The 20475-nt window shown below is 50.2% G+C and overlaps 1 protein-coding gene across 20 annotated transcripts in view; it reads right to left on the minus strand.

The window, feature by feature from the left end:
• The window catches only part of Wnk2 (WNK lysine deficient protein kinase 2), a 114386-nt gene that overhangs the window by 82857 nt on the left and 11054 nt on the right, over nucleotides 1-20475 (minus strand). The gene's annotated exons all lie outside the window — the stretch shown is intronic.

Here is a 20475-nt window from a genome sequence, read left to right on the forward strand (position 1 = left end):
ATACAAGTCACATGACACAGACTGAGCAGGTTGTGGTTAGGAATATGTGTATATATACATATATGCTTGTAACAATGAAAAAAGAGGCTATGAATTTGAAAGAGAGCAAGGATGGGTACAGGGGAGAATTTGGAGGAAAGAAAGAGGAGGGGGAAATGATATTATTATGTTATAATCTCAAAAATAAAAGAAATGATAAACTTAAAATTGGGACTATCATTCAATAAATTCTGGCTTGGGCTTAAGATAAAATTTCTAACCATTTCTGAAAAGGCCATAGACATATTTCTATAATTTTTTTACTACATTTTTTTTTTTTTTTTGTAAAATGGTGTTCTCAGTATCAACAATTATAAAATTATAGTATCGGTCAAGTCTGAGAAGTGTTGAAGGTGCTCTGTGTCTTGCAATACCAAATATTCACCAAGATTTAATTATTTATGTAAAAACAAATAAGAACATTCATCTTGCCGGGCGGTGGTGGCGCACGCCTTTAATCCCAGCACTCGGGAGGCAGAGCCAGGTGGATCTCTGTGAGTTCGAGGCCAGCCTGGGCTACCAAGTGAGTTCCAGGAAAGGCGCAAAGCTACACAGAGAAACCCTGTCTCGAAAAACCAAAAAAAAAAAAAAAAGAACATTCATCTCAGTGTGTAAGTTTGATTTTTGTCTTTGATAAATGGCAAAATTATAGGTATATCAAAGATTTGTTTTAGAATAATTTTTTTTTTCTTTTTAGTTTTTTGAAACAGGGTTTCTCTGTGTAACAGCTCTGGCTGTCCTGGAACTCACTCTGTAGACCAGGCTGGCCTTCAAGCTCCCAGAGATCCATCTGCCTCTGCCTCCTGAGCGCTGGGATTAAAGGTGTGCACCACCACCACCACCACCACCACCACCACCACCACCACCACCACCACCACCACCACCAGCAGCAGCAGCAGCAGCTAGAACAAATTTCTTTATAAATTATTATATTTTGATATAGACCCATTTTATATATCTATGCATCCATGGTAACAAATTTACAAAGGTTGATAAACCCTGCTCAAAAATACCCCCAGAATGAAGTTAACTGTGTTCTATCCCCCCTCTCCAAAGTTCCTAAGTGGTCTGAGTGATCCCACCAATATCTAAGATGGCCTTTGGCGATCAGGCTGTAGGGACTCAAGACCAGGGAATGGCTTCAAGCTGGATGTCTAAGTAGCCATGCTTTGGGCATGAACACCCAGGTGCCCCTCTAGACCAGACACTGCCCTAAGGTGGCAGAGTGGCAGAGATGTGGGCAGATGGCTCCAGCAACACTAATCAGGATAACAGAGGCCAAAGGGAGCCCTTGTGGGCTGGGGAAGGACCCGCTACCCATGCCTGCTCCCCAGTCTTGTTGGCCTCTGTGAGTAAGAGCTGTGAGGTCCAGAAACCAACCAGCACATGCACAGCACACATGCACATAAGCCATCAGGTCCAGGCATCCTGATGTCATAGCTGTGACTCCTGGACGAAGGATGGTCCACACTTAGCACTGCTCATCCTCTACATGCTGTAGAGCCCAAAACAAGACCTATACACATGGATCATGAACACTTGAAAGGAGGCTAGTCAAACCAAGAGGCATTGGAACTGTGCAGTAGACAGAAATAGTCCGGGTTCAGAAGAGTTTCTTGGACTGGAGATATGGTTCCCTGGTAGAGCACTTGCCATAAGTATACAGGGTCCTATGATCAATGCCCGCCATCACAAAAGCAGGGAGGGGATAATTTCTTAGCTCCACTTAATAATTTCATGTTGATTACATGTTTAGAAGAGATTATTTGGGGTATACATAACTAAAAGCATTCTACATGTTCTTTTTATGCCTTTAATGTGGTCGTTACACTGAAAATCACACTTACAGCTCATATTCCTGTTCCACAGGATGGTGCCACATCAGAGCTTTAACGCAGGCAGCAGGTGAAAGCTGAGGCGCTGGGTTTAGAACAGCCTGCTGGGGCTGAGAAGACAAAGCCAGAACCCAGGACCTCTCAGAGAACAGAGGCCTTGGTAAACATGCAGGCTTGCAGAGCTGCCCTCCTAGAGGGCTACAGTCGGGAAAGTGTGTACAGCAGCCCTCACAGAGGCTGAGCTGCAGTCTTTAACAGCTCAATTCCAGGTTGGATTGAGAGGACAGTTTCTTAGTCTAACCTCCTCTAGAAGCAAAAGGAAATCTCTAAAACATATGAAGTCAGCAGCCCTGTGGGACAGGCCTGCAATCCCAGAACAGTAGAGGTAGAAGCAGGAGGCATCAGGAGGAGCTCAAGATCATCCTCGGCTACCAAAAAAGTACACGGCCAGCCTGGGGCACATGGGACCCTATCTCAAAGAGACAGCTTGGGGGATAGATCACCCAGAGCTTTAGTTTGTTGACAATTTTTAAACATATCAATAGTAAGTGACCATGCAGAGGAACAAGACCAACTGTGTGGGTATTCATTCCGCCAACAGCTTTGGGGTACCAGCCTTAGGGCATGACCTCTTAGCGGGTTACATGACTGCTTAAAATCTGAGGAGGGGGCGTATGGTCACTCTCTTGGGGTGATCGGAGGCCAGACGGCTGGATCCATTCACTCCTGGGCAAAATGGAGGACAACGGCTGTTCACTTGGTTCTGTATCCGTGAGTGTATTTTTCCCCATTTCATATCTTAATAAATCCTTGATACACCTTAAACAGACTCTTGTGGGTTTTGAATAACAACCAACTGACAAAAATAAAAGAAAAAGTAGTAATAATAATCCCAAATAATGGACACAGACTTTAAAAAGGACCAGGAGTAGGGGCTGGACAGATAGCTCAGTGGTTAAGAGCACTGGCTGCTCTTTTAAATAACTGGGGTTTGATTCCCAGCACCCACATGGTGCCTCACAACCATCTCTAACTACTATTTCAGGCTGTCAATACCCTCTTCTGGCTTCCCCAGGCACTGTATACCACAGTGAATGTGTGTGTGTGTGTGTGTGTGTGTGTGTGTGTGTGTGTGTGTGTGTGTCTGAGTGTGTCTGTGTGTGTGTCTGTGTGTCTCTGTGTGTATATGTTTTGCCTGCATATATGGAATTAGTATAGTTAAGAAAATATAGAAGATGAATCATTTCATCAGAACTAAGACCTATAGAAAAATAATCTAAAAATCTAGAATAAAAACTGAAATCAATACATGGGTTTTACATAGATATGGGTGAGGACAGAACCAGCAAACTGGAGGATGAGCCATAGAAAACACAGACTGGGACTGAGGCGACGGTTCAGCAGGTAAAGTGCTCAGTCCACAAGCATGGAGACCAGAGTGTGGATTGCCAGAACCCATGTAGGAGCTGGTGGGCATGGTGATCTGCCTGTAATCTCAGAGTGCAGGAAGCAGAGACTGAGAATCCCCAGAACAAGCGGGCTTTCCAAATGTGGTGGTTTGAATGCAAACGGCCCCCATGGGCTCACAGGGAGTGGCACTGTTAGGAGGTGTGGCCTTGTTGGAGTGGGTGTGGCCTTGTTAGATGAAGTGTGTCACTGGGAGTGGGATTTGAGGTTTCAGGGTCTCTCTCTGCCTGCTGCCTGTAGACCCAAGATGTAGAACTTTCAGCTCCTTTTCCAGCACCAGGTCTGCCTGCTGCTGCCATGCTTCCTGCCATGACAATAATGGACTAAACCTCTGAATCTGTAAGCCACCACCTAATTAAATGTTTTCCGTTCTAAGAGTTGCCATGGTCATGGTGTCTCTTCACAGCAATAGAAAGCCTAAGACACCAGACCAGAAACAGAGATTCTCTGTTTAATGAGAAACCCAGACTCACTACATAAGGTGGAGAGTAGCCAAGGAAGACACCCAACATCAACTCAGGCCTTCACACACACATGCCATACACGCATCCACACACATGAACCTGCATACACATATGCACAGACCACATATATACTATGCAAAAGAGAAAAAAAGTACAAGTACATAGATTAAAATCTGAACAGAAATATACAGAAAAAAATGAGTGACTCAGAAGACAGTGGAAATGTCTAGCCTATTTGTAAATGGGTTTCTGGAAGTAGGAAGCATAAAGAATGGAACCAAAGAAATATGTAAGAATCAATTGTATCCGATTTAAAAAAAAAAAGGGGGGGGGCCTAGAGAGATGGCTCAGAGGTTAGAGGAATGGCTGCTCTTCCAGAGGTCCTGAGTTCAATTCCCAGCACCCACATGGTGGCTCACAACCATCAATGAGACCTGGTGCCGTCTTCTGGCATGCAGACATGCTATATACTGTATACATAATAAATAAACCTTTAAAAAAGAATCTATAAATTAAAAAAAAAAAATATATATATATATATATATATATATATATATATATATATATATATATATCCAAGCAAATTAAATAAAAAGAACATCACACTCAAGTACAATGCATTTAAAATTTCAAAAAAATTCTGACCCAAAAAGATAATCTTGGGCTGGGCAGTGGTGGTGCACACTTTTAATCCCAGCACTGGGGAGGCAAAAGCAGGCAGAACTCTGATTTCAAGGCGAGCCTGGTCTACAAAGTGAGTTCCAGGACAGCCAGGGCTTCACAAAGAAACTGTCTCAAAAAGTGAACAAAAAAGAATAAAGATGCTTTTAGACACAGACATCGTTGACAAACGGATACTAAGTGGAATACAAAGGAGAGATCTTCAGGTAAAGAACAAACAGTCTCAGCTGGAACTGTAGGAAAGATTAGAAAGCAATAGGAAGGATAAACACATTAGTCATTTGCAATTAATACTGAATACATAAGAGAACAATAATGTCACATGAGATACAAGACAGGTGTGGACAGATGCAGGGGGAGGGGTAACTTACTTGGTAAAGTCTGAGTTCTATCTCCAGAACCCACATGAAAAATCAAGGTGAATAGAGCTGGCCCTGGCGATGTGAGCAAGGGGATCGGAGGGCCCAAGAGCAGGAGAACTGCTGAACTCTTTGCTGTAGGCAACATTGGGAGAGCTAGCAGAGACAGTGCCTATGAGGGAAAGCTAAAAAGAGCTGACCAACCCAGCTACCACCCAGGCACAGAACCAGGGCTATGAAGTTGGCCCGCCCCAACATCCACCAAATCTATGAACTGTTGGAGCAGGTGAAGGGGATGAAACTACAGATCCAAAACATCAGGAGCTCCATGACAACAGGGTATCTAAGAGGAGTCCTAGTGAGAGCCCATTATGGGTGGTATAGCAGAAACAGAGGCCACGAGCCAGACCAGTGACTCATGGCAATGAACATTCGCAAGTAAAGATGAATGGACTAAAAGGTAAACTGTGACTCAACAGGCCACACTGCAGCTTCCATGACAAGATTCTTCTTTTTTGTTTTAGTTTGGTTTTCGGTTTTTCTTTTAAATTTGGCTTTGATTCGGCGGGGAGGCTGCAAGGGCCGAGGGGAGATTTGAGGAGTCAGAGGGAGAAATGGGATCAGAATGCAGGTGTGAAATTAACAAAGAATCAATAAAAGTAAAAAAATAAATTTTAAAAAAAGAAAAAGAAAAACTGAAGTGGAAAAAGTCATAAATCTGGGAAAGGGATTGAGGATGGGAGAAGGAAGGCTTGACAGGAAGGAGACGAGAAGGTGGGGAGAAAGTAACAAGAATGCATTACATATGTGTATGTAACTACCAAAGAACAAACGTAATAAACACAACTTAAAAGCCAGGTGAGCGGCATGGACGGCACCTCCCCGACAGTGGGCAGGTGGAGATGGGGGCTCTCTAAGGCTCCACAGCCACTAGCTGTATGGCAAGCACTAAGCTAGTGAGACCCTACTGTGGAAAAATAAGATAGCTGGGCGGTGGTGGCGCACGCCTTTAATCCAGCACTCGGGAGGCAGAGCCAGGAGGATCTCTGTGAGTTCGAGGCCAGCCTGGGCTACAGAGTGAGTTCCAGGACAGGGACCAAAGCTACACAGAGAAACCCTGTCTCGAAAAACCAAAAAAAAAAGAAAGAAAAGGGAGGGAAGGAGGGAGGGAGGGAGGGAGGAAGAGAGGGAGGAAGAGAGGGAGGAAGGAAGGGAGGAAGGGAGGAAGGGAGGAAGGGAGGAAGGGAGGAAGGGAGGAAGGGAGGAAGGGAGGAAGGGAGGAAGGAAGGAAGGAAGGAAGGAAGGAAGGAAGGAAGGAAGGAAGGAAGGAAGGAAGGAAGGAAGGAAGGTAGGTAGAGATGGGCTCAGCGGTAGGAACAGTTGCTACTCGAGCCTGTGAGGTGAGCTTGGCTCCCCAGTACCCGTGTAAAAAGCCATGTGTGGTCATGCACATGCCTGGATCGAGTGCTATGTAGAACAGAGACGGAAGGATCACTGGGGCTGCCAGCCTAGCTCTAAGCTGAGTGAGAGACCCCATCTGCAGAGAATAAGAAAGAGTAACGGCGGAACACCAGACATTCTCTCCTCGGGCCTCTGCATGCAGACACAGCACATGACACACACATGCACATACAACACACATACCAAGATGGCTCCTGAGGAACCCAGGAATGAGACCTGAGGTTGACTTCTGGCTTCCACACATATGCACACACATGTGAACACACTTGTATGTGTGCACAAATGCACACATTAAAAAAAAAATGATGGATTAAATTATCTAACACTATCCCCAAAAGCCTGGGAGTGCCTAGAAAGTGTGAGTTTATACTAAGCCTTAGGAGGTTCTGGAAATGCAGTGTAATCTCCAGTGTAACTGGAAAAAAAGAAAATGTAAGACAGAGGCATAACAAACTAAGTGCGAACAAACTCGAACTTCCTGGAGCCCAGGGCCCCAAGAGCTGCTTGTTTAATTACAGGGCGTCCAGGCCTGGGAAGATGAAGTGGCTGTGAAGACTGCCGCTGTGAGCGTGTGCAAGCATGTGATGAAATAATGACCCCCAAACCACACAGACACAGTGCAGGAGATGAGTCGGCAGATGAAAATCAGCAATTACCCTGCTGTACTAAACTGCCCGGCTTTAGCACTCACCTTCCCCAGGGCATGCCCACAGCAGAAACACAGACATCTCTGGAAAGCTGGTGCATGATCCCCTCCTTGAGATGCAGAGTAACTGCACACGTGATGTAGAGCCGGGCTCTCCCGAGGCCCCCTTCCTGGAAGGAGGTTGGTATCTGAGTGATGACGACAAACCTCCTACTTCTACCTCCAACCGGATCTGAGACTCTGTAAAGTGCTGCCCCTCCTTCGGCTAGGACATTTCACATTCTGATATCCAGGAGCAAACTCTCCATCTAAACATGCTGTGACTGCTTGTTGGGAAAATCCGGGTTTGGGGACTCTCTTTCTCAATGTCCTTCCCCTGTGCCTTATTTCTCTCTGACTTTAGTCAGTTACTTAAGGTCATGCATGATGGGACAGACATGCGTGCCCTGGGCCCACTAAGTGACCTAGAGACAGGAATTCTGCCCTCAGGAGTTGGCCCTGTGTGCAAGCTGATGCTGGACCCACTTTGAGGAACAAGATTCAGACAGACTCAACAGCAGGTGTCAGGTCAGAACCTAAGGCCCTGCAAATTCACCCCACCTGCCCGCACAGACAGTCCAGAGCCCTGTGTGCACCACATTCTTGGGAGCCTGGAGTGGTGTTCCTGGCTGGAATGTCACAGCCAGGGGCCTTACATGCAGGGCACACTGTCCACACTGTCAGCACAGTGCAGTCCCTCTGGGGCCATCCTCGATCATTAAGACCCATCAGACAGCAGTGCCACACCAAGCCCGATGAATGAATGAATGAAGAATGAATGAATGAAGAGAACCTTTCCTTATCCGAGTTGTTCAGCTCGCTGACGCATCCACAAACCCAGGAAGAGTCCAAGATCATTCTATTTCCTCATTCCCAGCACCGTCTTGGGGTGCCTCTCACAACTGAGGCATGAGAATAAACATGAATCAGTGAATGGAGAAAAGTGAGTGAATGAGCCAGTGAAGACCGAGGCACAGTGGAAGAAAGAAGGGATTTTAAGTGAGATGGGTAGCTGAATGCCAAAGAGGTGGCTGGGTAAGCGGATGGAGAATGAGGGGATGGATGACTGAAGAACAGATGAAACTGAGGAATGGCGGACAAAATGAGTGAATGAACAAATGCTCACTACATGAACAAGCAGGCGAGCAAGTAAATGAAGAATGGGTAGACGAATAAGTGAATGTAGTGAATGAATGAATGAATAAATGGAGAGATGAATAAATGAATGTAGTGAGTGAATGAATGAATGGAAAGATAAATAAGTGAATGTAGTGAGTGAATGAACAGTAGACAATGAGTAACTGAGTAGTGAGTGTGTAAGTGGGTGACAGAACAAGAAACAGAGTGGGCGGTGACTGAGAGAAGCCGTGAGCCTAGCCCCCTCCCTAAGCACCCTCGGGCAAGCACAGAATGAGCACCTAGACCCCAGACCTGCAAATGAAGGTTCTAGAACACTAGGCAGCTGTACAGTCTGGAGCCTCCACAGCTTCCTACCTGTCCTGCATTCCAAGTTCCATTCTACACACACATCACAAATCACACCTCATGGCATGTGTCATATACCAGGGCTTCTTAACCCCCTCCCACCCGAGAAATTGTCACGTGACTCCAGAAATGTCAGTATATAAAATATATCTAAGAATCTTTTACATTTACTGAAAATAAGTCATAAAAAATTGTATTTTAAAACAATTCTTTGGAGGCCAGAGAGACAGTCCAGTTGGTAAAGTATCTGGTGTACAGTCCAGAGGACTTGAGTTTGAAATCCCAGAACCCAAGCAAAAGCCAGGCATGGCAGTGAATCTCTGCAATCCCAGTGCTGTAGAGTGACAGGCAAATCCCCGGGGCTCACGGGCCAGCCTACCCAAATCAGTGAGCTCCAGGTTCAGTGAGTGACCTTGTCTCAAAAAATAAAGTGGAGAGCCAGGCGGTGGTGGCACACACCTTTAATCCCAGCCCTAGGGAGGCAGAGGCAGGCGGATCTCTGTGAGTTCGAGGCCAGCCTGGTCTACAGAGCGAGATCCAAGACAGGCACCAAAACTACACAAAGAAACCCTGTCTCGAAAAGCCAAAAAAAAAAAAAAAAAGTAGAGAATGACTAGAGAGACTCCTGATGTGGACCTTATACATGCATATACATACAGGATTACCTGCACACACCCCCACATGAACATGTATATATAACATGCAGACCCAAAATTCTTCGGTTGGTATATCTATATACATAGTGTGTGTATGTATGTATGTATGTATATACATATACCATTTATTCAAAAAAGCAAATCTTCATGCTAATGAGATGGGTGCTTGTTTATTTTTGCATACAGAATTAAATCTTGGCTGAAAATTTGATGCTACAAGGGACAGAACATCTTCGGCATCTTTCATAGCAGATATTTCGATTTTATAACTGTCAGTGCTGAGAATGCCAGTCCATATAACTCCACAGTGCAACACAGGCAGAAATGTGTTTAAAGTCCTTTCAGAAAACTATTAGAAACTCTACCCCAGTCTGAAGCCAAAATTCACTGAACAGTTTTTTAATGAAACTCATATCAGCAACACAAACAGCTTTTTTCTTTTTTTTTCTTTTTTTTTGTTTTGTTTTTGCGTGTGACAAGGTCTCCCGTAGCCTGCACTACACTGTGTCCCTATGAGAACAGAAGACTTTGTACCACAGGAAGCCCTGCTGCTCAAGACCACAATTCTCCAAACCAAGGGATTTCAGGCAGGGTTTGTTCAGGTTTCCCAGCACGAAAGCATGGACAGTGCAAAGCGGCTTGATCCATGGGCGAGGGCCGCCAGAAACGCCTGGGACTCGTGTGTTTGATTTTGAATTAAATTTTTTGTCACTTCATGTTCAAAAACTTTTAACTGTTGCCAAATTTTTCCCAACCTAGTCAGTCACATCTACAGGAGGCCACTACCCAGTTTGAGAAGCTCGATCAAATACCACGTCACATGCTTCCACTCTGTGTCACATCACAACACATTGCATGTCACCCAGCATACAACAGCACATGTCTGGCTGCAGTCCTGGGTTACAGACCACACATCAGGTTACGTCACCACCTCCTCAACCACAGTTAGCTTCCCCTTTATGGTGAAATCAAATCTTTGGTAAGATTTGGTAAAAAATAAGAGCTGGAGAGGTAAAGTCACTTGTTGCCAAGTCTGATGGCCAGAGTTCAATCCCCTAGCTCTACAATCAACTCCTGTAAATTGTCCTCTGACCTCTACACGCATGCTGTGGCATGTGCACACACACTCACAAGTAAGTAAATGTGTAAATGTCATTTTAAAGACTTGGTACAATAGGCACTCACTCCACTCCGCCCTCCCCTGGGGGTCCAGGGGCAGAACACACTGCCCAGGCTAGCTGCAGACCCCCCACTTCTGTCACAATGCAAGTCATCCTTGACCTAAGCACAACCTATTGGTAGGAACACACCAAGACCAAGAGGCTTCTCTAGGGAGAGAAGCCCGAGGGTGGCCCTGAGGCCACCATGACCCACCACACTGCCCAGGCCACTGGCAGCAGAGTACAGTAGGGCCCAGTCAGGTTCTGTCCACATTCCAAGTGGGCAATGGGCATGAGAACCAGCACGTCCTGACCCGGGCTCATGGTCACCCTCCACTGCGGGCAAACACAAGTGTGATAACAAATGCAAGTCCTGCAGCTGCTCAACCCCGTCCACCTGGGGCAGACCTGGCTTCATGGCCAGTCTCCCAGATCAGAGGCCTCCACGCACCTGTCAGCTCTCTAGAGCTGTTCCCTGGAGACCCCTGGGAAGAAAGAAAAGCTCTTTCCAAGGGACACATTGTGCAGCCAGGCTGCTGCAGCCCGGGGTAGGTGAAGCTGGGAACGCTCCAGAAGCAGGCTGCCATCCCAGGATCCCAGCAGCAGGCTCCTCCAGAACACAACCACTGCAGACTCAGTGAGTGGGGGCAGCTCACCAAACATGTGTGAACAAGAACACGGAGCACACACCATGGGGAGAGGAACCGGCTCAGTGGCCAGACACGGGCAGAAATCCTCGCTTTTGACCATGAGGACAATGTATTTCCTCTACTGTTTTCAAAAGCATTTCTCAGAAAATTAGAAATTATCGGGTAATATTAACACAAAAATGCCACTTGCAGGAGAAAACTTCCCATCCCAGCATGGGCCGGGGGGGGGGGGGGGGGGGGGGCTTGGGCAAAGACATAAGACATCTCCAAAGCATACACTCAACTGGGACTGTCAGCTCCAGGGTCATGGAGCGGGGGTGGGGGTGGGGTCTTTAGGCACCCTGCTGTTCTGTGTCTTGCCTGGGAATTGTCTCTGTAGTGTTACTTACAATAGCAGACTGAACCAGACACCCAGAGGGCCCAGCAGAGAACTAAAAGAGGATCATGGGACCCGCAGGATGCCCCTGGATGGGGAGGCAGCATGAAGGTGCAATGCCAGCTTCACACATAGAAGCAGAGTCACAGCCGAGCTTCCCTGAATGCATGGGGTTTCTCTCCCACGTCTCACCAATCCTCTACCATCTGCAAAGTTTGGTGAAATCTAAGACAGCACCTGGTGAGTGGGGGAGCAAGCGTCCTCCAGTGCCTCAGGAGTGTGAGGACCCGGGCCATGACCCAGGCAGCAGAGGACTGTTTACAGTGAGACTATTTTCATTTCCACGGCAAGGTTACCATGGAGTTTAATTCCTCAAGTGCTCCCTTTGGCATCTGCTCTATAAATGGCTTCGGGTTTGTACCAATATACTCACTGGAGAGAGAATTGCCATTTCTGTGAAGCGTGACTGCCTCTCCCAAAGTTTCCGCCACCTGTCAGCTACTCCTGGAGGAGCTGAAAAGGAGGGGCTGGCCTCATCTGCCATGAGCACAGACTGAGCACCTGCTCCATACTGAATGGGTTGTGAAAGGCAAGGGACATGCCCCTTGAGGGTGCTGTGCTTGGAATCCCCTCTCTACGGAGGAATTGCAGGCAAAGACAGGCTGACCCATCGCTCTGCAACCACAGGATGTTATCCTAAGGGTCTTAGGATCAGATAAAGGTCTACAGGCCCTGGTTGCCAACAAGGGGTGAATGTGAGCTCTGCTAGATACTTGTATTTTCTGATCTGTTTGAGGCAGCCCTCAGTAACTTGTTGCCCAGCTCCTCATTTGCCTAGTCTTCCTGCTTTGGACAATCCACATAGGGACAGCCTCTCAGGTCTAATGAGGATCTGGAAAAGGTTGAGTTGGCACTGTGAACATCTCTGTGGCCTCCATTCCAGCAGAATAAGAGATAGGAAGGATGAGGTACCTCCTAGGCCTCTCTAAGTCTGACACAGCCATAGCACAGCTCACTGCTGCTCCCGACCCTACCCTAGGATGCACAGTTCTTTCCTCCCAGGCTTTTACAACAGCCAGCTGCTGCCACATCCATCTCCCAGGGAGACGAGGAAGAAAGTGGCAAAGGGAGGTCTCTTCATGTCTCTCTAGGAGGTAGAGCCCTTTTGTACACCTTCCATCCAGGGGCTCACCACAGGGCATAGTAGCACAGTGGACTGATTGGGGCCAGCTTCTCGGGGTGGGCAGGCATGCATCCACTTAGGACCTTATAAGACATGTCACCTACTCCCCACCAGCCATAAGGCTATCATCCTCACGATGAACCAGAAACCAGAGCTGGGTGGTCACTAGCACCTTGGATGAGGAGAGAACCAAGGTTGTCTCACCCTGCCCTGAGTCCCCCAGGCCAGGACACATAGAGATTGGAGGGCCCCCAGGTCCACTGGCCCACATACACTCAGTCATTTGCTGGTGGAGATTGGAGGGTCCCCAGGTCCACTGGCCCACATACACTCAGTCATTTGCTGGTGGAGATTGGAGGGCCCCCAGGTCCACTGGCCCACATACACTCAGTCACTGGCTGGTGGCTCAAAGGCACCACATGACAACCCTTCTCTTCTTGGTCCATCTGTCAAAACTTCTGCCAATACCAGGCTCTCAAAGAAGCAGCCCTGCAGAAATGACCTCCTGGTAGGAGACAAACAGCAGCACCACACAGAGCATGCCTACAGGAGCCCTGCAAAAGAGCAGGGAGGCATCAGAGCAGCTCTGAGACCTGCCTTCCCTGCAGGATGCCATTCTTCACAGCACCTGTGTCCTTATCTGTGAAATGGGCCATGGCCCAAGACTCTGGTTACTCCAGGTATCAGACCCCACGCTGTGCCTCTTTTCACCAATATGCACCCATTTCTGGTGTCACCCAGGTCCTCTGACATATCTGGGGCCCAAGACCTGCTCTCCAAAATATACCCATATCAACCCTGGAGGCCAGGTCTTCACAGGTGCCACAAAAAAGGACTCTAAGACCAGGTGCCTCAAAATCAAGATGCCTCCAGCGCTGCCCCAGCTCTGTGCCACTCAGAGTAAAAGTCAACACCAAAGATAAAATAAAATCCCTCAGCAGTGCCAAAAATACCTCCCCACGGGATGAGACTCAGCGGGCGCCAGCTTCCACAGCAGCAACTGTTGCTATGGAGACCAGGCTCCAGACAGGCCGAAGGGAGGGACAGAGGGACAGAGAGGAGGCTAGGGAGGGACAGAGAAGGGCTGGTCAGAGCAGTTAGGGAGTAGAGGGGGAGGGGAGTCAGCAGGCCTCACAGGGGCGGCAGAGGCCTGGACTCCATAGCTGAAGCGGGTCAGAGAGGATGTCACTGGAGCACAATATGGAAAGGGAGCTGAAGGGTACAGGAGGCTGGCCCTCAGGCAGTCTCCCCAAGTGACAAGGGTTCTAGGTAGATCCTGACTGCCAGCCTTGGTCCATCACAGTCGTCCTCTCTTCTTACATAGGGCTTTGCCCATCTTCATCACAGCTGCCCCACCCCCAGCCCCGGCAAGGCCAGTGGGTGCAGTGGTCAGCCTGCACAACATGCTGAGAGCCTCTGACCCTGGAGAGGGCAGTCCTCACAGTGTGCTCTCAGCCATGGCTCGTAGCTGTCCCCTAAACACTGGTATAAATGATCTGCCAATGAAGCCGTGGGGAATTGGCTCAGTCCGATGGCCAAGTAGCAGGAGGGAGAAAGGATCTGGGGGGACCAGCACAATGCTCATCTGTCAGCACACTTGAGGCTGTAGCCCAGCAGGTCAGGCTTCTCTCAGACAGCCCTGCTCCCTTACCCACCAAGCCTGGCCTAACCTGTCCCGACCTGCTCCGATTTGACCTCAGCCTGAGGCAGGATCACAGCTCTGCAGCCCCGGGAGAGCTGCAAGGAAGGTGGGCTAAGCCAGCCCGCTCCTCAGCCCTGCAGGCCTGCTACACTGGCCAGACAGACAGACCTGACACATGCCATGCCCTCCTGGCGGCACTCTCTGGGCCCTGACGTGCTGCCACTCCCAGCCCATGTCACAGAGCACATGCTGTCCGTCACCCATCATCATCTTCTCAGCTACACTCGGGCCTCAGGCTCAGAGAAGGTGCCTGCCTGCCTGCCTTCCGGGAGGTTACCTTGCTCTTGTGGCTTCCCCATGCCAGGCCTCTGGTGCTTCCCACATACTTGATGGGCAAACAGGACTTTGTGCGCATTTACGTAGAGCCCTGAATCCTCAGGGAGCTAAGTTAGCAAAGGCCCCTCTAGGCTCCCACTCCCAGTCAGATGGAAGCCCTGTGCCCAACCTACCCACCAGGGATACTGCTGCCCATGACCCGGCTGGGAAGACTCACGCCTCGGCCCCCACTCTAGCACTGTGCACCAGGACATGGCCCTGGCAGCCGCCGTTTGAACACCAGCTTGGACACCTGGCAAATGCCACCAGAAACGGTCCTTGGAGACAAGGGCATAGTCCCCACAGGAACCCCACAAGGGCAGACCGGCCAAGAACAGTCCCTACCCTAAGTCCCAACACCGCCCAGCCTACAGAGCTGCAGCACCCCCTCCAACTGTGAGTGTCTGCCAAGAATAGCCTGCAAGCACCTTGATGTTCCCCAAACCCCAGGAAATCTTCCTGCCGGCTGCAGAGACCATTCACAATCGCAGCTTTGACCCTTGTGATTCAGCCTCCACCAGGAAGCCTGCCAAAGCCCCACCCCCAGATGAGAGAAAATACGCAGAGGCTTTTGTCTAAAGGCTGTCAGCCGTGCAAATGTCCACCCTCCATCACACAGCCCCAGGGCCCCCAAGTAGTTCCTGCTCCTCCCAAACACAGTGTCCCCTGGGCCCATGGGACAGGTGGCCGGCCCCTCCATAAAGCCTCCTCATTACCACGGAAGCACCCCAAGGCAGGACTGTTCCCAAGGAAGCTAAGCAGAGGATGTATACATACATGTGTGCACACGTGCCCAAGCAGGGTTGTCTACACCCACAGCCACACAGGCGGCCAGGACAGGCCACAGAGCAAGGCGCCAAGGCCCCTGTCTATCACCAAGGGCCTTGCTCAGGTCACCACTTCTTTTCCTAGGCCTGGCCCGGTGGCCAAGGTCAGACAGAGTCAGAGGGAGGAGACCCCGAGCCAGACCCAGCACCTCACCACCCAGTCGGCGCTCCAGGTGGGAAGCTGGCAGCCACCACCGTTCACCCTGGCAGGCAGAGGGGCTCTCCTCCGGCCTGGGGTGAACAGACACAAAGAACCTGCCTGAAAACCATCTGCAAGCCATCGGGGCAGCAGCCAGTGGAGCTGGAACGCTCCAATGTCACCATCTCCCTCTCCTGCGGGGAACAGAGCAGGCCTTTGTCTTCTATCACTGCAGTCATCAAATATTTACCGAGGCTGACAGGCCATTTCAGACAGGCCAGAAGTGAGCCTCACGGCTCTTCCTAGGGCAAGGGGAGACTGAGCCGGGGGAGAGGAGGCGCAGTAAACACAGAGATGCGGGCAGCCACTGGGAGGAGAAGGGGCACTCCGGCAGGTGCTGTCTCCGGGCCTCAGCCAACATCTCACCGGGGCCTTAGGTCCTAGCTATCAGGAGAAGGTACCCAGGGCTACCAGCCAGCTGGGCAGGTATTCTGGCCCTGCTCCCCACGTGAGTTCTACCACAGAACGGAAGTGACAAGGGCATGAGCCACCTGCAGAGAGCACTCAGAGGGAGCACCTCCCCCAAAGGTTCCTGCAACGCTTGCTCCCAATCTGTTACAGATGCCCTTTCTCTTCTAGGGAGGACCACCCTAGGAACACTTTTTTTTGGGGGGGAGGGGAGAAGAGAGGGTCTTGTGTATCCCAAGTTAGTCTCATACTCATTATGTAGCCAAGAATGACCTTGAACTTCTGTCCACCTCTTAGGTGCTAGGATTACAGGTATACACACCACACCTGAATTATTCCATGCTAGGAAATGAGCCCAGGACTTCTCACATGCTAGCCAAACACTATCATCTGAATTATAGCCCCAACACCTACCATTCACTTTCACCTGTTTGTGTGTGTGTATTTGTGTTTTTTTTTGTTTGTTTGTTTGTTTGTTTTTTGGTTTTTGGTTTTTTGAGACAGGGTTTCTCTGCGTAGCTTTGCGCCTTTCCTGGAACTCACTTGGTAGCCCAGGCTGGCCTCGAACGCACAGAGATCCACCTGTCTCTGCCTCCTGAGTGCTGGGATTAAAGGCGTGCGCCACCACCGCCCGGCTTCACCTTGAACTTCTAAAAAGATGAACTTTCACTTCCAGATGGGATAGGTTATGGGCCGCCACCACACCTGTCTCCCCAACTCCACAAAGATGGGCAAATGGTATAGAAACCCCAGGACAAACTTTAAATCCTTGATGGTGTCACAGTGAATAATACCTCCCAATACCTACCCCTGCCACCTTAACTTGTCCACATGAGACTACCTATAAAATGCAGTATTCACCTCCACTCCTGGGCAGAGACCCCTACACAGCACCTACCACACCCACTGGGCCAGTACAGCAGGCCACCAAGCGGAAAGAGGACCCTCTTCCCCCCTCCAAGCAGTGTTAGTGGACCCTGGCTTTCTGGAGACAAAGGTGCCCACACGGGCCCAGCAGGCAGCAGTTCTCAGCATGCTTTCTTAGCCCAACAGCCTCTCAGCAGCTGCAGCAACCTCACTCAGCAATGACCTGTCCCCTCGGGCACTTGGCCAGCCCCTGACACTGTGCCAGAGGTTTGGGGATCACAGGGCTTCTGAAACCCTACCCCGAGTGAGGAGGGCAGTGACATATGCCCCTCCCCACCCCCTGCACAGCCTTGTGTTTTCCACACTTCTTCCAAAAAGGCCAAACTCTCTCCTCTGCTGAAACGAACTACTGAAGAGAAGAAACACCCAGGCCTGTCTGAAACGATGCTGGCAGCTCGCTGCTGACTGGCCCAGCAAGATGGTCTCCTAATGTAAAGATGGAATGTCACCCCAAAATACCCTCACTGCTAGAAGCACAAACCCTGCTGCCAAAAGGGGGTGGTGGGGTCCGAGGGTTAGGCTCAGACAGGAGAACAGGGGGCACATTGAGACCCTGAAGGCATGAGAACAGCTGGGAGACACCCCACCCCAAACTCTAGACATTAGCCATCTTCTTGGAGGCATAGCCAGGTGGAGACCGTAGGCCAGGACATGAGGAAATCCTCCTGGAGTCTCAGACTCAGACAAAGGCAGCAGCTCCAGGCCTAGCCTGGAAGAGGACAGAAGTTTGGGCCAACTGGGAGGACAGAGGTAGGGCTAAGCAGAGTCTCTGCCTAACCCTGGCCCCCAGCAAAGTGACAACAGGTGTGTGTGGGGGGGGAGGCCCAGGCACAATTTACAATGCCGTGGACCCGTGCTCACATCGCTCAGCCAACCTCAGGTGGGAGGTGGGGCTAGGGTGGGTGGAGATGGCCCTGGGGAGTTGGTGAGACCTCCGTGTACATCAGCAAAGATGCAGTAAGCATGAACCTGACAGACTTCCCAGGAGGACGACATCAGACAACCGGTCGCCTCAGAGCAGGGGAGGCGGGCGTAGGCTCCATACCATATCCCTCCCTAGAGAGAGCCCCTCTTGGTTGTCGCTCCGTTAGGGCGTCATCCCAACAAAGCAGGTCCAGGGATGACAGAAGAGGAACAGCTCAGATGTACTCTGCCCTGACTCAGGCGGGCCAGGCATCCTGTGAAGTCACAGGGGTTCTACCAGGAGTCAGTGGACGGGGACAGGTGGATCTCTTACCCAGGCCTCCCAACCAGGAGCTCAGAGTGACAGGGGCCAGGGAGTCCCTAGCAGCTCCAAGTCAACTGAGAACAGAACGGCCCTGGGACAGCAGCAGCCTACTGCCCAGTATCTTCAGGCTTCATCACAGTCCTGGGCTCAAGGCAGGTGCCTGAAGTCAGCCTGAGCAACCATCCTGATATCCCTCTGCTTCCTCCTCGGAAGGGAAAATGGAAGCCCTCCCTGATGGGAGCTGCTCAGTCTCCAGAGTACAGGGCGTCCAGGGGTGTCAGTCTATTTCTGGGCTAGAAGTACTCATGTCTCCGCAGGGACAGCAGCTTGGCCAGCCCTGTGACCTGCACGTGCGGCACCTCGTGGCAGCTGCTCCAGAGGCGACAGTCCAATCCCACAGGCAGAAACACCAGACAGAACCTATAGACCACTGTGCGGAGTCTCTCTACAGACCGTGCGTGCGGAGTCTCTCCAGACCACCGTGCGGAGTCTCTCCAGACCACTGTACGGAGTCTCTCTACAGACCGTGCAGAATCTCTACAGACCACCATCCGGAGTCTTGGAAGACGACACTGAAAGGCTAACTGCCGGTAATAAAGGGGCAAAGGGCTGTTCTACACCAGTGGTTCTCAATCTGTGAGTCGCGACCCTTTACGGGGTCAAACACCTTTTCACAGGGGCCACATATCAGCTATCATGCATATCAAACATTTACATTACAATTCATACCAGTGACAAAATTACAGTTATCAAGTAGCAACAAAATAATTTTATGGTTGGGGTCGCCACACCACGAGGAGCTGTATTGAAGGGTCGTAGCATTAGGAAGGTTGAGGACCCCTGCTCTAGATTAAAATAGAAGCAACAAGGCAACAGTTTCTTCACTGACAAGGTTCCAGGCGCAAACAGGGAACCCAGAGAGAACAATCAAGGGAATCACAAAGCCACACACCAGACAAATCCAACAGATCCACCCACCGGGGCCCTGGGCGTGACCCTGCAGAGGCTCTGTGGGGACCTGTCCCTGTTCCTGTCAGGAGATGCTTGCTGAAGTACTCAGGGAGGAACCCAAAGTGGGCCAGCTAAAACGCACACAAATGCAGTGATGGAGACCGAGCACTCAGCTCCTAGCTCCACCCTGCTACCAGCAAGGGATTTTCAAAAATTAAAAGTTTGAGGGCAGTGGAACCTGGACTGCTGGGAGGAGGAAAAAGCTGTAATGGGGCCCAGATGGGGGTGAAGAGCAAGGAGCAGGACATTCGGAAGGGAGCAGCAGCCTCAGAGCCTGCAGATACCCACCCAGACCAGATGTGGATCAGGACAGACAGGCAAGCTAGCAGGTGGGCTGCTCTGTTTGGGACCTACCCAGGCAGATGAAGGCTCCTTTGCACACAGCACCAACACTCCCCTAGAGGGAGAAATTACTCCACAGCCTGCCGCCCCATCCTGAGCATCCAGGGTACTCAGCCTCAGGTAAGAGATCAAAAGCAGTTATGCAAATCAAGCCTTTCCCAGACACCCCTGTAGCAGATCCTCTTGCAGCCAGAAAGCTCAAAGAAAGTACCTATAAATATTTTCTTTTAAGAATTAAAACACAAGCCAGGCGTAGTGGCATGTGTGGTGGCGCACGCCTTAAACCCCAGCACTCTGGAAGCAGGGGCAGGTGGAGCTCTGTAAGTTCAAGGCCAGCCTGGGCTACAAATCGAGTTCCAGGACAGCCAGGGCTGTTATGCAGAAAAAACCCTGTCTCAAAAAACAAAAACAAAACAAAACAAAATGAATAGGGTCAACTTTCAAAGTGGATGAGGAGAGCTAAAGAGGAAAAAAAGGTCTTATCCCCCTTCCAACACTGGTGAGCTGCCCCGGGACTCAATGTCTCTAGATTTCAGAATCTGAGCATGACCACGGATTGGCACGGCTCACCACAGGTGGCTCACAGTTGAAAGTCTTCCCAACCCATTCACAAGCATACACACTGAGAGCCAGGCATGAAGGGACAGTGGCGGGAGGTGGTCCTTCCAGGACATCTGGCCTGAGACACCCAGCTTTCCACATCTAGCTTCACACGCTGTTAACAGCACCACTGGCTTGTGCAGGACGACCCACCCTTGCAGAGATGCAGGGAAATACCACAAGAATACCTCCAACACCAGCCCCCTCCACCAGTGCAGACCTCCCCACCCTGGCCACGAGACGCCCTACAGGGAAAGGAAAGCTTCCTCTGTAAAGGTAAGGTAAGCCACACTCTCCCACACAGCCCAGCACTTCAGAGCCCAGCAGGCATCTTAAAGGCTCTGAGAAGTTCCACATTAGCCATGCCTGGCCGACCCAACACTTCCCAGGCCTCTCTCTGCAGCCACACTTTGAA

This window comes from Peromyscus maniculatus, chromosome 5 (assembly GCF_049852395.1).
Source record: "Peromyscus maniculatus bairdii isolate BWxNUB_F1_BW_parent chromosome 5, HU_Pman_BW_mat_3.1, whole genome shotgun sequence".
In the NCBI taxonomy this organism is placed as follows: domain Eukaryota; kingdom Metazoa; phylum Chordata; class Mammalia; order Rodentia; family Cricetidae; genus Peromyscus; species Peromyscus maniculatus.